Here is a 17,210-nt window from a genome sequence, read left to right as displayed (position 1 = left end):
AGCTCGGCAGTGACCCCGCTTTCATTTCGAGTCATTCTTACACGTTCAGTATTGCGCTCCGCGCGCGCTGGGTAAGTACAAAAGAGAACTGGCGGCCACCGGCTCTCGCGTCACGCTGGCCGACCGGTTCGTGACACGGCCTCATGCCCCGTACAGCCCTGGTTCGATCCCAGTGGTGGGAACTTTCTCCTGCCCACTTTTGTAAGCGTCTAAATACATGCATATAGGTTGCATGTCGACGCATTTATTTATGTGTAAACGCCCAGTGTGGCCCCGCCCGCAAGTGGGTGGAGCGATGCAGCTGGCCCCGCCCATGGCCCCGCCCCCCTACCCTACAGAAAGACAGTAGGGTAGGGGGCGGGGCGAAAAGACAGTAGGGTAGGGGGCGGGGCGAAGCCCCGCCCCCTACTCTACTGTCTTTATATACAGTATAAATACAGTATAAATATATATATATACAGTATATATATATACTGTATATATATACAGTATATATATATTGTATATATACAGTATATATATATATATACTGTATATATATACAGTATATATATATATTGTATATATACAGTATATATATATATATACTGTATATATACAGTATATATATATATACACTGTATATATATATACAGTATATATATATATACTGTATATATATATACAGTATATATATATATATATATATATATATACTGTATATATATATATATATATATATATATATATATATATATATATATATATATATATATATATATATATATATATATACTGTATATATACTGTATATATACAGTATATATATATATATATATATATATATATATATATATATATATATATATACTGTATATATACTGTATATATACTGTATATATACTGTATATATATATATACTGTATATATACAGTATATATACTGTATATATACTGTATATATACTGTATATATATATATATATATATATATATATATATATATATATATATATATATATATATATATATATATATATATACAGTATATATATACACTGTATATATATACAGTATATATATACACTGTATATATATACAGTATATATATACTGTATATATATATACAGTATATATATACTGTATATATATATACAGTATATATATACTGTATATATATATATACAGTATATATATACTGTATATATATAGTATATATATATATATATATATATATATATATATATATATATATATATATATACAGTATATATATACTGTATATATACAGTATATATATACTGTATATATATACAGTATATATATACAGTATATATATACTGTATACATATATATACATATATATATATACATATATATACTGTATATATACAGTATATATATCTATATATATATATATACTGTATACATACTGTATATATATACTGTATATATATATATACAGTATATATATATATATATATATACTGTATATATACAGTATATATACTGTATATATATATATACAGTACTGTATATAAAGACAGTAGGGTAGGGGGCGGGGCTTCGCCCCGCCCCCTACCCTACTGTCTTTTCGCCCCGCCCCCTACCCTTCTGTCTTTTTGTAGGGCAGGGGGCGGGGCTTAGCCCCTACCCTACCCTACTGTCTTTCTGTAGGGCAGGGGCGGGGCCATGGGCGGGGCCAGCTGCATCGCTCCGCCCACTTGCGGGCGGGGCCACACTGGGCGTTTACACATAAATAAATGCGTCGACATGCAACCTATATGCATGTATTCAGACGCTTACAAAAGTGGGCAGGAGAAAGTTCCCACCACTGGGATCGAACCAGGGCTGTACGGGGCATGAGGCCGTGTCACGAACCGGTCGGCCAGCGTGACACGACAGCCGGTGGCCGCCAGTTCTCTTTTGTACTTACCCAGCGCGCGCGGAGCGAAATACTGAACGTACAAGAATGACTCGATGTGAAAGCGGGGTCACTGCCGAGCTCGCCACGCTTGGCGAGTGGCTCCGTCGCTGCGCTCGAACACTTGAGATCCAGGGTTCGATTCCCCACCCCTGCTGCCTGCGCCGCCTGCGCCCCCTGCCGCATGCGCCCCCTGCTCCGCCTGCGCACACAACAATGCGCAGACTATGAAGGAGGTGACGTTTGTCAATACTCCCTCCTTGGAGCAAATATATAATCAATAAGTTTTTTAAACTTTTTTTTTATTTTTTTGTAACCTAATATTCTAGGCTGTTCTAAAACAGAATAATTGTCAATTTTTGTCTATGTGAAGCCCTTTGACACTGTTTGTGATTTAGGGCTATACAAATAAACTTGACATTGCTGATGTATCAATGCCCGAGCGATTAGGTACATGGACGGGCAACGGGCAACCTCCAGCCTTGGGTTAGGATACGGCATTGCTCAAGACTTTCTGCATCACATGAATATTTTTTTAGCATGTGGTTTGGAAGTTTATTATGCAAATGAATTTGCTTGCTTTTTACATTTTAGAGACACACACATTGGCGAGATAGCGACAGTACTTATATGTCTATTTGTTAGGTTGCTTTGGGCAGAACAAACCGCAAAAGACGGGTCACATTGACCCAGCTGTCTAATTGGGGCGCCTATCATTTGTAATGTACTTAAAAATTTAAATGATTAAAATTGTTAAAAATTATCGCATACAGTTAACTAGAGCATCAGACAGGTTGAGGCAAATATCTAGCATGTGGTTTAGACGGCTATCATGCAAATGCGTTTGTTTTGTACTTTTACCACACATGCACACTGGCGAGATAACAGCAGTACTTCTTTATTTCATAGGTTGTTTTGGGCAAAACAACGAAAGGTGCATCACATTGACCCAGCATCAGACAGGTTGAGGCAAATACGCTGCTACTCGGTGGCAGCACTTGGAATTCATCTAGCCTTTCTGATATGGTCAATTTCATAAGGATGCCGGTATGAATAAGAACACTCTGGCCTTTATTTCACTCTGAACTGGGTAGTACCACCCAGTACGTGTACCGAGGCCGGCCGTGTAGTTACACAACTGCTTTGAATTGAAAGCTAAGGTCCTGGAAGTTACACGCTATGTTTATACATTCAATTGACTATAGCAGCAACCTGGACTGGACAGCAGCAGCCTTCTTTGTAGTCAGACAGCCAATCGGGACGCCAAGCCCTGCAACAAAACATGCAAGAAGTTTCACATTCAAGAGATGGACCATCGATTGAGGCACATCGCGAATGATGACTGACACCAAAGTTGACTTTATTTACAAGACCACCAACAGGAAGCAAACACGCCACTGTTGACTTTATTCACAAGAATACCCACATGATGCATGACTATTCAAAACAAACCAAAAAATGGCTCTGACCACATTAAAACAGCTTTTACTCATACAGAAAAATGTACCAACATTCTGCAATATTGCAAAATGACGCAAAACAAAACAAAACAAAAAAAGAAAAACAAACAATACAATACATACATACAATACAATACATACAATACATACAATACAAAAAAACAAAGAAAACAAAACAAACAAAAAAAAATACATACAATACATACAATACACACAATACATACAATACATACAAAAATGAAAAAAAAAACAATACAAACCAATACAAACCAATACAAACCAATACAATACAAACCAATACAATACAAACCAATACAATACAAACCAATACAATACAAACCAATACAAACCAATACAAACCAATACAATACAATACAATACAATACATACAATACATACAATACAATACATACATACAATACATACATACAATACATACATACAATACATACATACAATACATACATACAATACAAAAAAACAAAAAACAAAAAACAAAAAAAAAGAAGAAAACAACACAAAAAAAACAATACACACAATACAATACATACAGTACATACAAAACAAAAAACAAAACAAACAAAAAAAAATAATACATACAATACAATGCATACAATACAATACATACAATACAATACAATACATACAATACATACAATACAATACATACAATACATACAATACAATACAAACAATACAATACATACAATACATACAAAAAAAAATAAAAATAAAAAAAATACAAACAATACAATACAATACATACAATACAATACATACAATACAATACAATACAATACAATACAATACATACAATACAAACAATACAATACAAACAATACAATACAATACATACAATACAATACAATACAAACAATACATACAATACAATACAATACAATACAATACAATACATACAATACATACAATACATACAATACATACAATACATAACAATACAATACATACAATACAATACAATACAATACATACAATACATACAATACAAAAAAACAAAAAACAAAAAAGAAAACAAAACAAATAAAACAATACACACAATACAATACATACAGTACATACAATACAATGCATACAATACAATACATACAATACAATACAATACATACAATACATACAATACAATACATACAATACAATACATACAATACATACAATACAATACATACAATACATACAATACAATACATACAATACATACAATACAATACAAACAATACATACAAACAATACATACAATACAAACAATACATACAATACAAACAATACATACAATACATACAAACAATACAATACAAACAATACAATACAAATACAATACATACAATACAATACATACAATACATACAATACAAAAAAAGAAAACAAAAAAGAAAACAAAACAAAAAAAACAAAACAAAAACCAAAACAAAACAATACATACAATACAATACAATACACACAATACATACAATACATACAAAAATAAAAAAATAATAAAAAAATACAAACAATACAAACAATACAAACAATACAAACAATACAAACAATACAATACATACAATACAATACAATACATACAATACAATACAATACATACAATACAAACAATACAATACATACAATACAATACATACAATACAATACAATACATACAATACAATACATACAAAAAAACAAAAAAAAAAAGAAAACAAAACAAAAAAAACAATACACAATACAATACATACAGTACATACAAAACAAAAACCAAAACAAAAAACACAAAAAAATAATACATACAATACAATCCAATGCATACAATACAATACATACAATACAATACAATACATAGAATACATACAATACAATACAATACAAACAATACAATACATACAATACAATACATACAATACGATACAATACGATACATACAATACATACAAAACAAAAAACAAAAACCAAAAAACAAAACAAAACAAAAAACAACAAGCAAAACAAAACAAACAATACAAAACAATACATACATACAATACAAAAAAAACAAAAAAAACTACATACAATACATACAATACAATACATACAAAACAAAAAAAACAAAAAACAAAAAAAAAAAACCAAAAAAACAATGCATACATACAATACATATAATACAATACATACAATACATACAATACATACATACAATACATACATACAATACATACAAAACAAAAAACAAAACAAAACAACAAAAAACAAAACAACAAAAAACAAAACAAAAAACAACAAAACAAAAAACACAACAAAACAAACAATACATACAAATCTTGGGATTTCCTGGGTTGAGCTGGCTGGATGAAGTGGCTGGAGAGAGGAAAGTCTGGGAGTCCCGCAATCCGACGTCCGGATAAGCGGTGGATGGCTGGGTGGCTGGATGGATGGGTGGCTGGGTGGATGGATGGGTGGGTGGGTGGATGGGTTGGGTGGGTGGATGGGTTAGATGGACGGATGGATGGGTGGCTGGCTGGATGGGTGGGTGGCTGCCTGGATGGGTGGCTGGATGGATGGGTGGCTGGATGGATGGATGGGTAGGTGGATGGATGGGTGGATGGGTGAACAAAAAACAAAACAAAACACAAAAAACAAAACAAACAATACAATACAAACAATACATACAATACAATACAAACAATACATACAAACAATACAATACAATACATACAATACATACATACAATACATACAAACAATACAAATACAATACAAACAATACAATACAAACAATACAATACATACAATACAATACATACAATACAAAAAAACAAAAAAAAGAAAACAAAAAAAAAAACAATACATACAATACAATACAATACACACAATACATACAATACATACAAAAAAAACAAAACAAAACAAAAAAAAACAATACATACAATACAATACAATACATACAATACATACAATACATACAATACAATAGAATACAATAGAATACAATACATACAATGCAAAAAAAAACAAAAAAAAGCAATACATACAATACACACAATACAATACATACAATACAAAAAAAACAAAAAACAAAACAAAAAAAAACAAAAAAATACATACGATACATACAATACAATACATTCAAAACAAAAAAAACAAAAACACAACCAAAAAAAACAACAAAAAAACAATACATACAATACAATACATACAATACAATACATACAATACAGTACATACAATACAATACATACATACAATACATACAATACAAAAAAAAAAGAAAACAAAACAATACGTACAATACAATACATACAGTACATACAAAACAAAAAACAAAAAACAAAAAAAAAAAAAATAATACATACAATACAATACAATACATACAATACATACAATACAATACATACAATACAATACAATACATACAATACAATACATACAATACAATACATACAATACAATACATACAATACATACAATACGATACATACAATACATACAATACAATACAATACAATACAATACAATACAATACAAACAATACAAACAATACAAAACAATACATACAATACAATACATACAATACAATACATACAATACATACAATACATACAATACATACAATGCAAAAAAAACAAAACAAAAAAAAAACAATACATACAATACAATACACACAATACAATACATACAATACATACAAAACAAAACAAAAACAATACATACAATACAATACATACAATACAAAAAAACAAAAAACAAAACAAAAAAAAAACAAAAAAATACATACAATACATACAATACAATACAATACATACAATACAATACATACAAAACAAAAAAAACAAAAACACAACCAAAAAAACCAACAAAAAAACAATACATACAATACAATACATACAATACATATAATACAATACAATACAATACATACAATACAATACAATACATACATACAATACAATACATACATACAATACAAAGAGAAAAAAAAAAAAAATGCATACAATACAATACACACAATACAATACATACAGTACATACAAAACAAAAAACAAAAAACAAAACAAAAAACAAAACAAAAAAAAATAATAATACATACAATACAATACATACAATACAATACATACAATACGATACATACAATACGATACAATACAATACAATACAATACAATACAATACATACAATACAAAAAACAAAAAACAAAACAAAAAACAACAAAACAAAACAAACAATACAAAACAATATATACATACAATACATACAATACAAAAAAAAATAAAAAAAATACATACAATACATACAATACAATACATACAATACAATACATACAATACAATACATACAAAACAAAAAAAACAAAAACCCAAAAAAAAACCAAAAAAAACAAAAAAAACAATACATACAATACAATACATACAATACATATAATACAATACATACAAAACAAAAAACAAAACAAAAAAACAACAAAACAAAAAACACAACAAAACAAACAATACATACAAATCTTGGGATTTCCTGGGTTGAGCTGGATGAAGTGGCTGGAGAGAGGAAAGTCTGGGAGTCCCTCCTGAAGCTGCTGCCGCCGCAATCCGACGTCCGGATAAGCGGTGGATGGCTGGGTGGCTGGATGGATGGGTGGCTGGGTGGATGGATGGGTGGATGGATGGGTGGGCTGGGTGGGTGGTTGGGTGGGTTGGATGGACGGGTGGATGGGTTGGATGGACGGGTGGATGGATGGGTGGATGGGTTGGGTGGGTGGCTGGATGGGTTGGGTGGATGGGTGGGATGGACGGGTGGGTGGATGGACGGATGGACGGACGGATGGATGGATGGGTGGATGGATGGATTGACATAGAACACATACAATACCCTGCCATACGCTACCATACACACAATGCATACAATACAATACATACAATACAATACCATACAATATCATACCATACTATATGCTCTGCATCTGGGAGTTACAATTATAGACATTGAGTAGAGTGGCAATGGCATGATATTTTTGCAACAATTACACATACCAACTCCAGTTTTATATTTAAAATATGTATACAATTATCAGTATATTGTAATGAGTTATAATAATTACAAAAGTATCCGAATTATAATAATTTAATTTTATCATCCATCAACTCACTCAAAAATGTCGGCATGAATCGAGCAGTCGACTAAACGGGAGAAAATCACGCTCGCAAATGTTTGTTGCATAACGGAAGGCGGGCGGGCAGGCGGGCGGGCGCCATCTTGGAATAGATTTGAACATGACGTAACAAATTTGTCACGTTCATCAGTTTGCATAACACGGAAATAGCACACTATATGTAATGCAACATTGTTAATTTGACGAAACACAACGCCAAAGAGATTTGAAATACTGTAGCGGCAAAACGACAGTCGCGGTGGCCGGGACGAGTGTGAAAAGATTTTCAAGATATTTGTTCGCATCAAACAAACAAGGCGTCCGTCGTGAGAAATGGCAATGAACGACAAACATTTGATAGCTTACCCGAGAAACCGCCACACGGTCGGTGGCGCCTGCATTTGATAACTCGCCTTGAATCCTGCAACAAACAAACAAGGCGTCCGTCGTGAGAAACGCCAATGAACGACAAACATTTCCTAGCATGTTAGCTTACCTGAGAAACCGCCCGCTGCGCGGGTGATTGCACGGGTATTTGACAACTTCCCCAATTCACCGGAAGACATGACGTCACATCCGTCAATTCAAATCTTCCTCGCCTGCTCGTCCAATGGTGCTTTGCACACTAGCGTACCACGTGACAGGCCACTTCACACGCAGGCGGTTGCACCTGTCGCTCACCTCAAGACTGAAAACTGCCTTCAAAAACCTAAGTGCCACTTTGCCCGCCTCCTACCGCTGCCCAAATTCAGTCTGACCAGTCACAGCGCAACTGAAATTGGCTTGACCACGCCCACCTCTCCGACAGGCAAGACTGAAACCTGCCTTCAAAAAAAAAAAAAAAAAAAAGTCACAAACTTTATGCAGAAGTGAGTGAAAATCGACAAAGTACAGCTCGTGGGTAAGGTCGGGTCCCGAACCATGGTTCCATCGTGTTAGAGGCAATGACGTTTACCACTTGACCAAAGACTCGTGTCCATGACAGTGACAGAAGGGCAACCAACGCTCACCTCAAGACTGAAAACCCAAATAGTGTTGGCTCGTGAGTGAACGATTCGTTCAAAGAGATCCTAAAGATTCAGTTCACCTAAAAGAACTGGAATGCACATCAGTACTTGGGGAGCTTCCGTAGTTGGTCTTTTAGCAGGCCCCGCCCACAAGTACCTCCACATTGGGTCACGTGACTAACAGCTATTTACATACAATAAAATAAAGTATGAAAACGTTATTTAAAAACACACACAAAATCATACATACACAAGACCAATGCCGCTGGAACGAGCTGGACTAAAGGAAGACATCCGTTTAAATTTGGTCAGTTTTAAGAAATAAGGAAATCATGAATATTAGAGGATTTTTTTTTAAAATGGCAATATTTTTTCATTTTTACATAGCTTGGAAATGTATTATGATGGAGGAGTTTACAGGTGCAGGCCGGGGGGGGCTCGGCCCAAAGGAAATTAACAGATGGAAATATTTAAAAACACTTGAGGTCACCATTAGATTCAGATTTATCATATATATACACACATATAAATTAAATTTCCTTGAAGGGGATTTACACTGTACATGAAAGTATTTGTAACACCATCATCAGTATCTATAAAAACCTTCAGAGGGGTTAGGGTCGGCCAGTGCGACATGGGAGCCGGCGGCCGCCAGTTCTCTTTTGTACTTACCTAGCGCGCGGAGCGCAATACTGAACGTATAAGAATGACTCGAAGTGAGAGCGGGGTCACTGCCGAGCTCTCCACGCTTGGAATTCATCTAGCCTTTCTGATATGGTCAATTTCATAAGGATGCCGGTATGAAAAAGAACACTCTGGCCTTTACTTCACTCTGAACTGGGTGGTACCACCCAGTACATGTGCCGAGGCTGGCCGTGTAGTTACGCAACTCTGCTTTGGATTGAAAGCTAAGGTCCTGGAAGTTATACGCTATGTTTATAAATTCAATTGACTATAGCAGCAACCTGGACTGGACAGCAGCAGCCTTTTTTGTAGTCAGACAGCCAATGAAGACATCAAGCCCTGTAACAAAACATGCAATATGTTCCACATTCAAGAGATGCACCATCGATTGAGGCACATCGCGAATGATGACTGACCCCAAAGTTGACTTTATTTACAAGACCACCAACAGGAAGCAAACACACCACTGTTGATTTTATTCACAAGAATGCCCACATGATGCATGACTATTCAAAATAAACCAAAAAATGGCTCCGACTAGATTCAAATCACAGCTTTTTACTCTTACAGAAAAATGTACCAACATTCTGCAAGATTCTGAGTTCGGTGGCCATTTTAAAGCAGGGTTGCCAAAGATGACTTACTGATCGCAACAGAGACCGTTTGTACACTTGTCGTTTGCATCTATGGGTGTCTGGCTACTTGGCTTTTGTCAACAATTTAGAATGCATCCAGCTTTTCTTTGTGTAGTTAAAAAAATTAATAAAAAGCCTGACACTGCATATTTAAGTCAATTTTGTTTCAGCCTAACTTTACAATTGTCTTGTCATTGAGAATGTCTCAAATGATTCCAGTTTGTATGCACGATAGACTGCCAATGCCAATGTTTAAAATGGACCACTTGAATTCAGTTCACAGTTTAATTGCAGTTCAGTGGTACACACACAATTACAGTACAAACAGTTCATTTCATGATTAAAAAAACAACAGTAAAACAACATTGCAAAATGACAGCGCTGAGAGAGAAAGAAAGAGGCATCATGCAGATAGCCAGTGTGCACACCCAGTGAAAAGGTGGAGGGAGGGAGGGAAGGAAAGAAAGAAGGCACAAAAGGCAAAACAAAGTCATACTCTCCTTAAATGCTGGATGGGCGCTTTGCCCTCACCGCATCCGCACCCGTCCGTCTGTGTCGGCCGCTCATCACGGGCGAAGGTCTGCCGATGGTCGGGTTCCTCTCCCGGCCGGTATTCGACGTTTGGACTCATCCTCCGCCTCGCGTAACTGCAAAAAGAAAACCGGCATTCAGTTGCATGCGGTTCATTTCTGTGGACACTCATGACCTATCTATTAAAGCTTGCTCCTATTTTAAGCTCACTTTATTGATTGTGTATGCATAGATTCATGTTTGTTTTAACGTGTTCATGTTCTTTTTCTGTCTGTTCCTATGTGAAGCATTCAATGCTTATAATTTCCTTAATTGTTGTAAAGCGCTTTGAGCTGCATTTCTTGTATGAAAGGTGCTATACAAATAAAGTTTATTATTATTATTATTACCCTCTGGTCTTGCGCTCCGGTCCCCCTCTGTGCAGGCACTCGTCCCATCCGCTGCCCCGGCAATCCTGAAAGGCAGACATTGTGGTGGTTTTTGCAAGAGGAAAAATTCCACTAGCACCTCCCAACCTTGACTAAGTTAAGTTTGAATCAGGTAACTCGCGGCACGCACGGGCTGGCGCATGTCTCATATGGCCTTCCCGCATTGGAGCAATCCGGGTTATGAAATGTTTAACCCCTTACAAAGAGGGAGGGAGGGATTTAGGGAGGGAGGGAGAGAGAGCGAGAGGAGATAAGAGGCTTTGGCGCCCACTGAAGAGCAACCGGCCAGTTCCCCCTGAGGAGAGCTGACTTGGCCCCGAGAGGAAAAAAAAAGGAAAACGTGACGTCACGGAGGGCGTCACGGAGAATCTCCTCGTCCTCGACACCGTCGACGACACTGGGACCCAGGCAGGCAGACATTATACCCTGGTATTCCACAAAGGGCAAGGTATAGCCACGTTCCACCCTGAGTGCACCAGGCCATGCAGGTACTGCCGGGCGCATTAGAGAAAGAGAGCGAGAGAGAGGGGAGGGGGGGGGGGGGAGGGGGTCTCTACTTTGCCGATTCGTATCTCAAGGGTCGCAGCAACCCAATTGCCCGTGCGTGCTGCTAGTTACCCTATTCAAACAGACAGGGAGGGAGGCAAAGCGCAAAAGAAAAACAGTCATACTCCCCTTAAACGCCGGCTGGGCGCTTTGCCCTCCCAGCCTCGCCGCATTTGCACCCATCAGTCTCGTGTGGGCCGCTCGTCACGGGCCAAGGTCCGGGTCTGCTCCGGCCGGTGTTGGACTCTTTCGCCTCGCACAAGTGCAAAAAGACAAACGGCACTCAGTTGCATGCGGTTCACTTCTGTTAACGTACTCATTACTTGTCCCCTCCCTGGTCTTGTGGGTGCAGCCCAGTCCCTCTCGGTGCAGGCTGGCGCTCGCCCCATCGGCTGCCAGCTGAAAGGCAGAAAAATAAGGAAATCAAATTAAAACCAACAGTGTGTACACTACGCTTGCAGATTGGATTGCCATGTCACCGCCTCTGGCCAGCCTTGGCTAGTCATGCATCAGGCTCCTCTTCAACACTTGGCGACTGCTTTCTTTGGGGGATTCCTTCCTTTGCACCCCGCTCACCAATCGCAGGTCTGGTGGCCTCCGCCTATGGCTCTTCGTTTTATACATCGTCTCTTCCACCTTGCAAGACAAGCACAAAAGTCTCGCTGCGCCTTCGCTTGCGCTTGCCGTCGCTTGCGCGGTCGCTTGCGCGGTCGCTTGCGCTTGCCGTCGCTTGCGCGGTCGCTTGCGCTTGCCGTCGCTTGCGCGGTCGCTTGCGCTTGCCGTCGCTTGCGCGGTCGCTTGCCGTCGCTTGCGCAGTCGCTTGCGCTTGCTGTCGCTTGCGCTTGCCGTCGCTTGCGCGGTCGCTTGCGCTTGCCATCGCTTGCGCGGTCGCTTGCGCTTGCCATCGCTTGCGCGGTCGCTTGCAGTCGCTGCGCGGTCGCTTGCCGTCGCTGCGCGTTTGGCACTCAATGAGGGCTGCACAACATTTTGGAAAATCAATGATATGGCAGTATTGGGCCAGACCACTGCATTGAGGCAAGTTGTGCAGAATTCTTGGATGGAGCTTAACTATTTGATCGCAATGAGATCAGTTAGATTAGTTAACTTTAACTTACATCAATGACTTATCGTCTTAACTCATTACAAATAGTTAGGCAAGAAAACGTGTTTCATTTGAGACATGAAAAAATAAATCTTTGCTGTCTTAAAGTACATGTCAATAACCTAGACCACCATATGGCAGTTTTCCAATACACGTGCAGCCCTCCACACATGTCACCATTGGTGTCCAAATGGGAGCCGAGGGGCAACTTGATCAACACACCACATGAATGGACACAACACTGCTTTGTAGCACTAAATATCAATGGCAACATTTCGTGATTGATTTAAGGAATTTGCGTCAAAGAATTCTGAATTTGTTTCAGTATGCAGCCCTCAAGCAGACATTGGGACACCGCTGGTGTAATTAAAAAAAAAAAAAAAAAAAAATCCATTTCACACGTTGAAGCTGCCCAGGTCGATCGATGCCTCCAGGGAAGCGGGTCTCCCTCAAAACTCGGTGACTTCAGAGCGATGCCACAGCGGTCCGTTCACCTCTGATCAGATCGTGTCATATCCCGGTCGCCATCTTCAGAAACAGAAACAAATGTTAGAAACTCAAAGACCACCCCAAGTTGTTGGTCACTTGCTTACTTGATCACAGCGGCTAGCTACTATTGGTGACCGTCGCCGGGTCGGATCGGGCCGTGCGCCTCCCCCTTTTGCGTCCGGCCTGCAAATGGCAGAACATGCAATGAGTTGGGCGCTTCTCGCATCATTACGTCTTCCTCGTGGACCGGCTCGCCCAAACACCGTCCCCTACACCTAGAGAACAAAGGACACAGCTTAGATCAAGCACGACAGTGGTAGGTTAGAAAAAGACAATGTTACCGTCTTGCTCCAATGCTGTCCTACACCTAGGGGAGAACAAAGAACGCAAGTACCACAGTGGTGGTAGGTTAGGGTTAGATGAAGTACAACAGTAGTAGGTTAGAAAAAGACAAAATGTCACCGTCTCGCTCCAATGCTGTCCTACACCTAGGGGGGAACAAAGAACGCAAGTACCACAGTGGTGGTAGGGTTAGAGTTAGATGAAGTACAACAGTAGTAGGTTAGAAAAAGACAAAATGTCAAGTCATATTGCAAAATTGGACATCCGGGATCGGCTCGCTCCAACGCCACCCCCTACACTGAGGAGGGAGAACAAAGAACGCAGCAAGTACAACAGTGGCAGGTTAGAAAAAGACACAAAATGGTACAAGTCATATGGCAAGCTTGGACATTGGGCTCCGCGTCAAAGTTCAGTTTTGTCTCCAAGTCACCACGTCCTCCCCCAAGTGAGCCGTCAATGGCAACCAAGCACAAGACACCGCTGGATCCAGATAAGCCACAACCTCTTAAGCAAGACCAACCGTCAGACCCCCAAACACTGTCCACACCTGCAACCTTTCCGTTGTGCACCCATAACCAAAGGCAACCACGCTGCCCCCTCCTGGGCACATGATCCGCACATGTTGACTTTTGCGGCGTGCTGCTTGATTCTCTACTTGATATAGCATTGCTCTTTTGGATATGGCATTGCTCCTTTGGATAGGCCATTGCTCCTTTGGATAGGCCATTGCTCCTTTGGATAGGCCATTGCTCCTTTGGATAGGCCATTGCGCCTTTGGATAGGCCATTGCTCCTTTGGATAGGCCATTGCTCCTTTGGATAGGCCATTGCTCCTTTGGATATGGCCATTGCTCCTTTGGATAGGCCATTGCTCCTTTGGATAGGCCATTGCTCCTTTGGATAGGCCATTGCTCCTTTGGATAGGCCATTGCTCCTTTGGATAGGCCATTGCGCCTTTGGATAGGCCATTGGTCCTTTGGATAGGCCATTGGTCCTTTGGATATGGCATTGATCCTTTGGATATGGCATTGATCCTTTGGATATGGCATTGATCCTTTGGATATGGCATTGATCCTTTGGATATGGCATTGATCCTTTGGATATGGCATTGATCCTTTGGATATGGAATCATCCTTTTCCTCATCCCACTCAGCTCCTCTTGCAGCCTGCAAACACGCGCATACACCATTAATTGTGTGCTGGAAAGCTGAAACTTTGCACAAACTTGTTTTCACCTGATTTAGGACTAGTCTTCCTCAGTGTCCTCAACATCACTGAGATGGCTCAAGAGCCTCCCGCTTGCTTTGTGTCCAAGGATGCTGGCTCGGCGGCCTTTTATGGCGCTACAAAAGAAACAGAAATTATTGCAACAATTATAGACATCCAGTAGAGTAGCAATGGCACGATATTTTTGCAACAATTCTACATACCAAGTAAAGTTCGAAATGCAATATATATTTAGGGGCAATGGCATGATATGTTTGCAACAATTATACATACTAAGTACAGTTTCATATTTTTAATATATATTTATAATTAGCATTATATTGTAATAAGTTAAAATAATTACAATCATTATCAGAATGATCATTAAGATTTTAATTTTATCATCCATCAACTCACCTCACATCCGACAGACGATCCAGGCTTGCGGCGTGGCACGAATTGAACAGAGTCGTTCAAAACGGGAGAAAATAACGCGCGCAAATGTTTGTTGTGTAACGGAGCGCGGGCGGGCGCCATCTTTAAATAGATTTGGGCGAATGGGCGCCATCTTTTAACAGATTTGGGCGGGCGGGCGCCATCTTTTAACAGATTTGGGCGGGCGGGCGCCATCTTTGAACAGATTTGGGCGGGCGGGCGCCATCTTTGAACAGATTTGGGCGGGCGGGCGCCATCTTTGAACAGATTTGGGCGGGCGGGCGCCATCTTTGAATAGATTCGGCTGCGTGTTTTACGAACCTTCAACATAAAAACGAATGAAAAAATGCTGGCCAGCATTAAAAAAAAAATAATTAAAGACATTTGAAATACTGTCGCGGCAAAACGACCAAAACGCGCGACGACGCGACGCAAAGTCGATTGTGGCGTGCCGTGTCCAAACCTCAAACACTCTTGAGTTCCTGGAGAGCGAAAATCCTGCAAGAAATAGTAAAAGGCATCATAAGAAACGGCAAACATTTGCTCGCGAGCGTAAAAACCCTGCAACAAACAAACACGGCGTCCGTCGTGAGAAACGGCAAGAAACGACAAACATTTGCTAGCTTACCTGACAAACCGCCACGCGTTCTGTGGCACCTGCATTTGATCACTCCTCTTGAGCGCACCTGTCTTCAATTCACTTGAAGACGTGACGTCACATCCGCCAATCAAATATTCTTCTTCTCCTGCTCATCCAACGGCGCTTTGCACACTAGCGCCACCAGGTGACCTGTTATGGTGACAGGATTGCTTCGCTGACTATACGCTTACAATGTAAAACTTCAGTGCTCAACTGAGACCGCAGGACACTTTTATTTATTATTTATTTATTTATTTATTTATTTATTTATTTATTTATTTATTTATTTATTTATTTATTTATTTATTTATTTCATTTATTCGTTTATTTTACCTATCGAAGTGTTCATGAGGTGTACCTAATAACAGGCCACTTCATTAGGGGGAAAAATAATAGGTACACTCCATGAGGTAAAAAAATTAAATGAATAAAAAAAAAAAAAAAAGGGTTGTGACTATCCATGGTCATCTTAATTGACATCATAAACAATGTACACAAGAACACTGACACATTTTAGGAGTCTGCAGCTTTTATAAGAATTCAAGTAAGTAATTCACTGTCATTAAAAAAGGTCAATAATGTAATTTGTATCCAGCTGGCAGGATGCATTATGCTGCAGAATGAGAAGAGAGGTAATAGTTGTCGTCATGGTAACATACACACATCTACTATTTTAGTGCACGAACTGCTTCAATTTA

General features: G+C 38.7%; 2 long non-coding RNA genes across 7 annotated transcripts; both read right to left on the bottom strand.

Moving 5' to 3' along the window:
* Window positions 1-2,782: 2,782 nt before the first annotated feature.
* Window positions 2,783-9,981, bottom strand: LOC148379199 (uncharacterized). Of its 2 annotated transcripts, XR_015855535.1 has the most exons (7): window positions 9,556-9,981; window positions 9,389-9,485; window positions 8,965-9,293; window positions 8,835-8,889; window positions 7,820-8,078; window positions 5,642-5,891; window positions 2,783-3,171 (listed from the first exon to the last, which is right to left on the bottom strand). It is a non-coding gene; the product is annotated as an uncharacterized LOC148379199 (long non-coding RNA). The 2 variants fall into 2 exon arrangements; XR_015855536.1 differs by lacking the exons at window positions 5,642-5,891; window positions 7,820-8,078.
* A 586-nt stretch (window positions 9,982-10,567) lies between these two features.
* Window positions 10,568-16,583, bottom strand: LOC148379198 (uncharacterized). 5 transcript variants are annotated; one of them, XR_015855506.1, is made up of 6 exons: window positions 16,501-16,583; window positions 15,467-16,370; window positions 13,995-15,397; window positions 12,623-13,929; window positions 11,715-12,552; window positions 10,568-11,441 (listed from the first exon to the last, which is right to left on the bottom strand). It is a non-coding gene; the product is annotated as an uncharacterized LOC148379198 (long non-coding RNA). The 5 variants fall into 5 exon arrangements; XR_015855508.1 differs by having other exon boundaries at window positions 11,715-12,698; window positions 12,779-13,929; XR_015855507.1 differs by having other exon boundaries at window positions 11,715-12,935; window positions 13,803-13,929.
* Between the last annotated feature and the right edge of the window lie 627 nt (window positions 16,584-17,210).

The sequence above is a fragment of the Syngnathus floridae genome, chromosome 22 (assembly GCF_059516105.1).
Source record: "Syngnathus floridae isolate MCC-2025c chromosome 22, RoL_Sflo_1.0, whole genome shotgun sequence".
Classification (NCBI taxonomy): Eukaryota; Metazoa; Chordata; class Actinopteri; order Syngnathiformes; family Syngnathidae; genus Syngnathus; species Syngnathus floridae.
The sequence above is the reverse complement of the archived record's forward strand: the minus strand, read 5'-3'. Positions and strand labels throughout refer to the sequence as shown.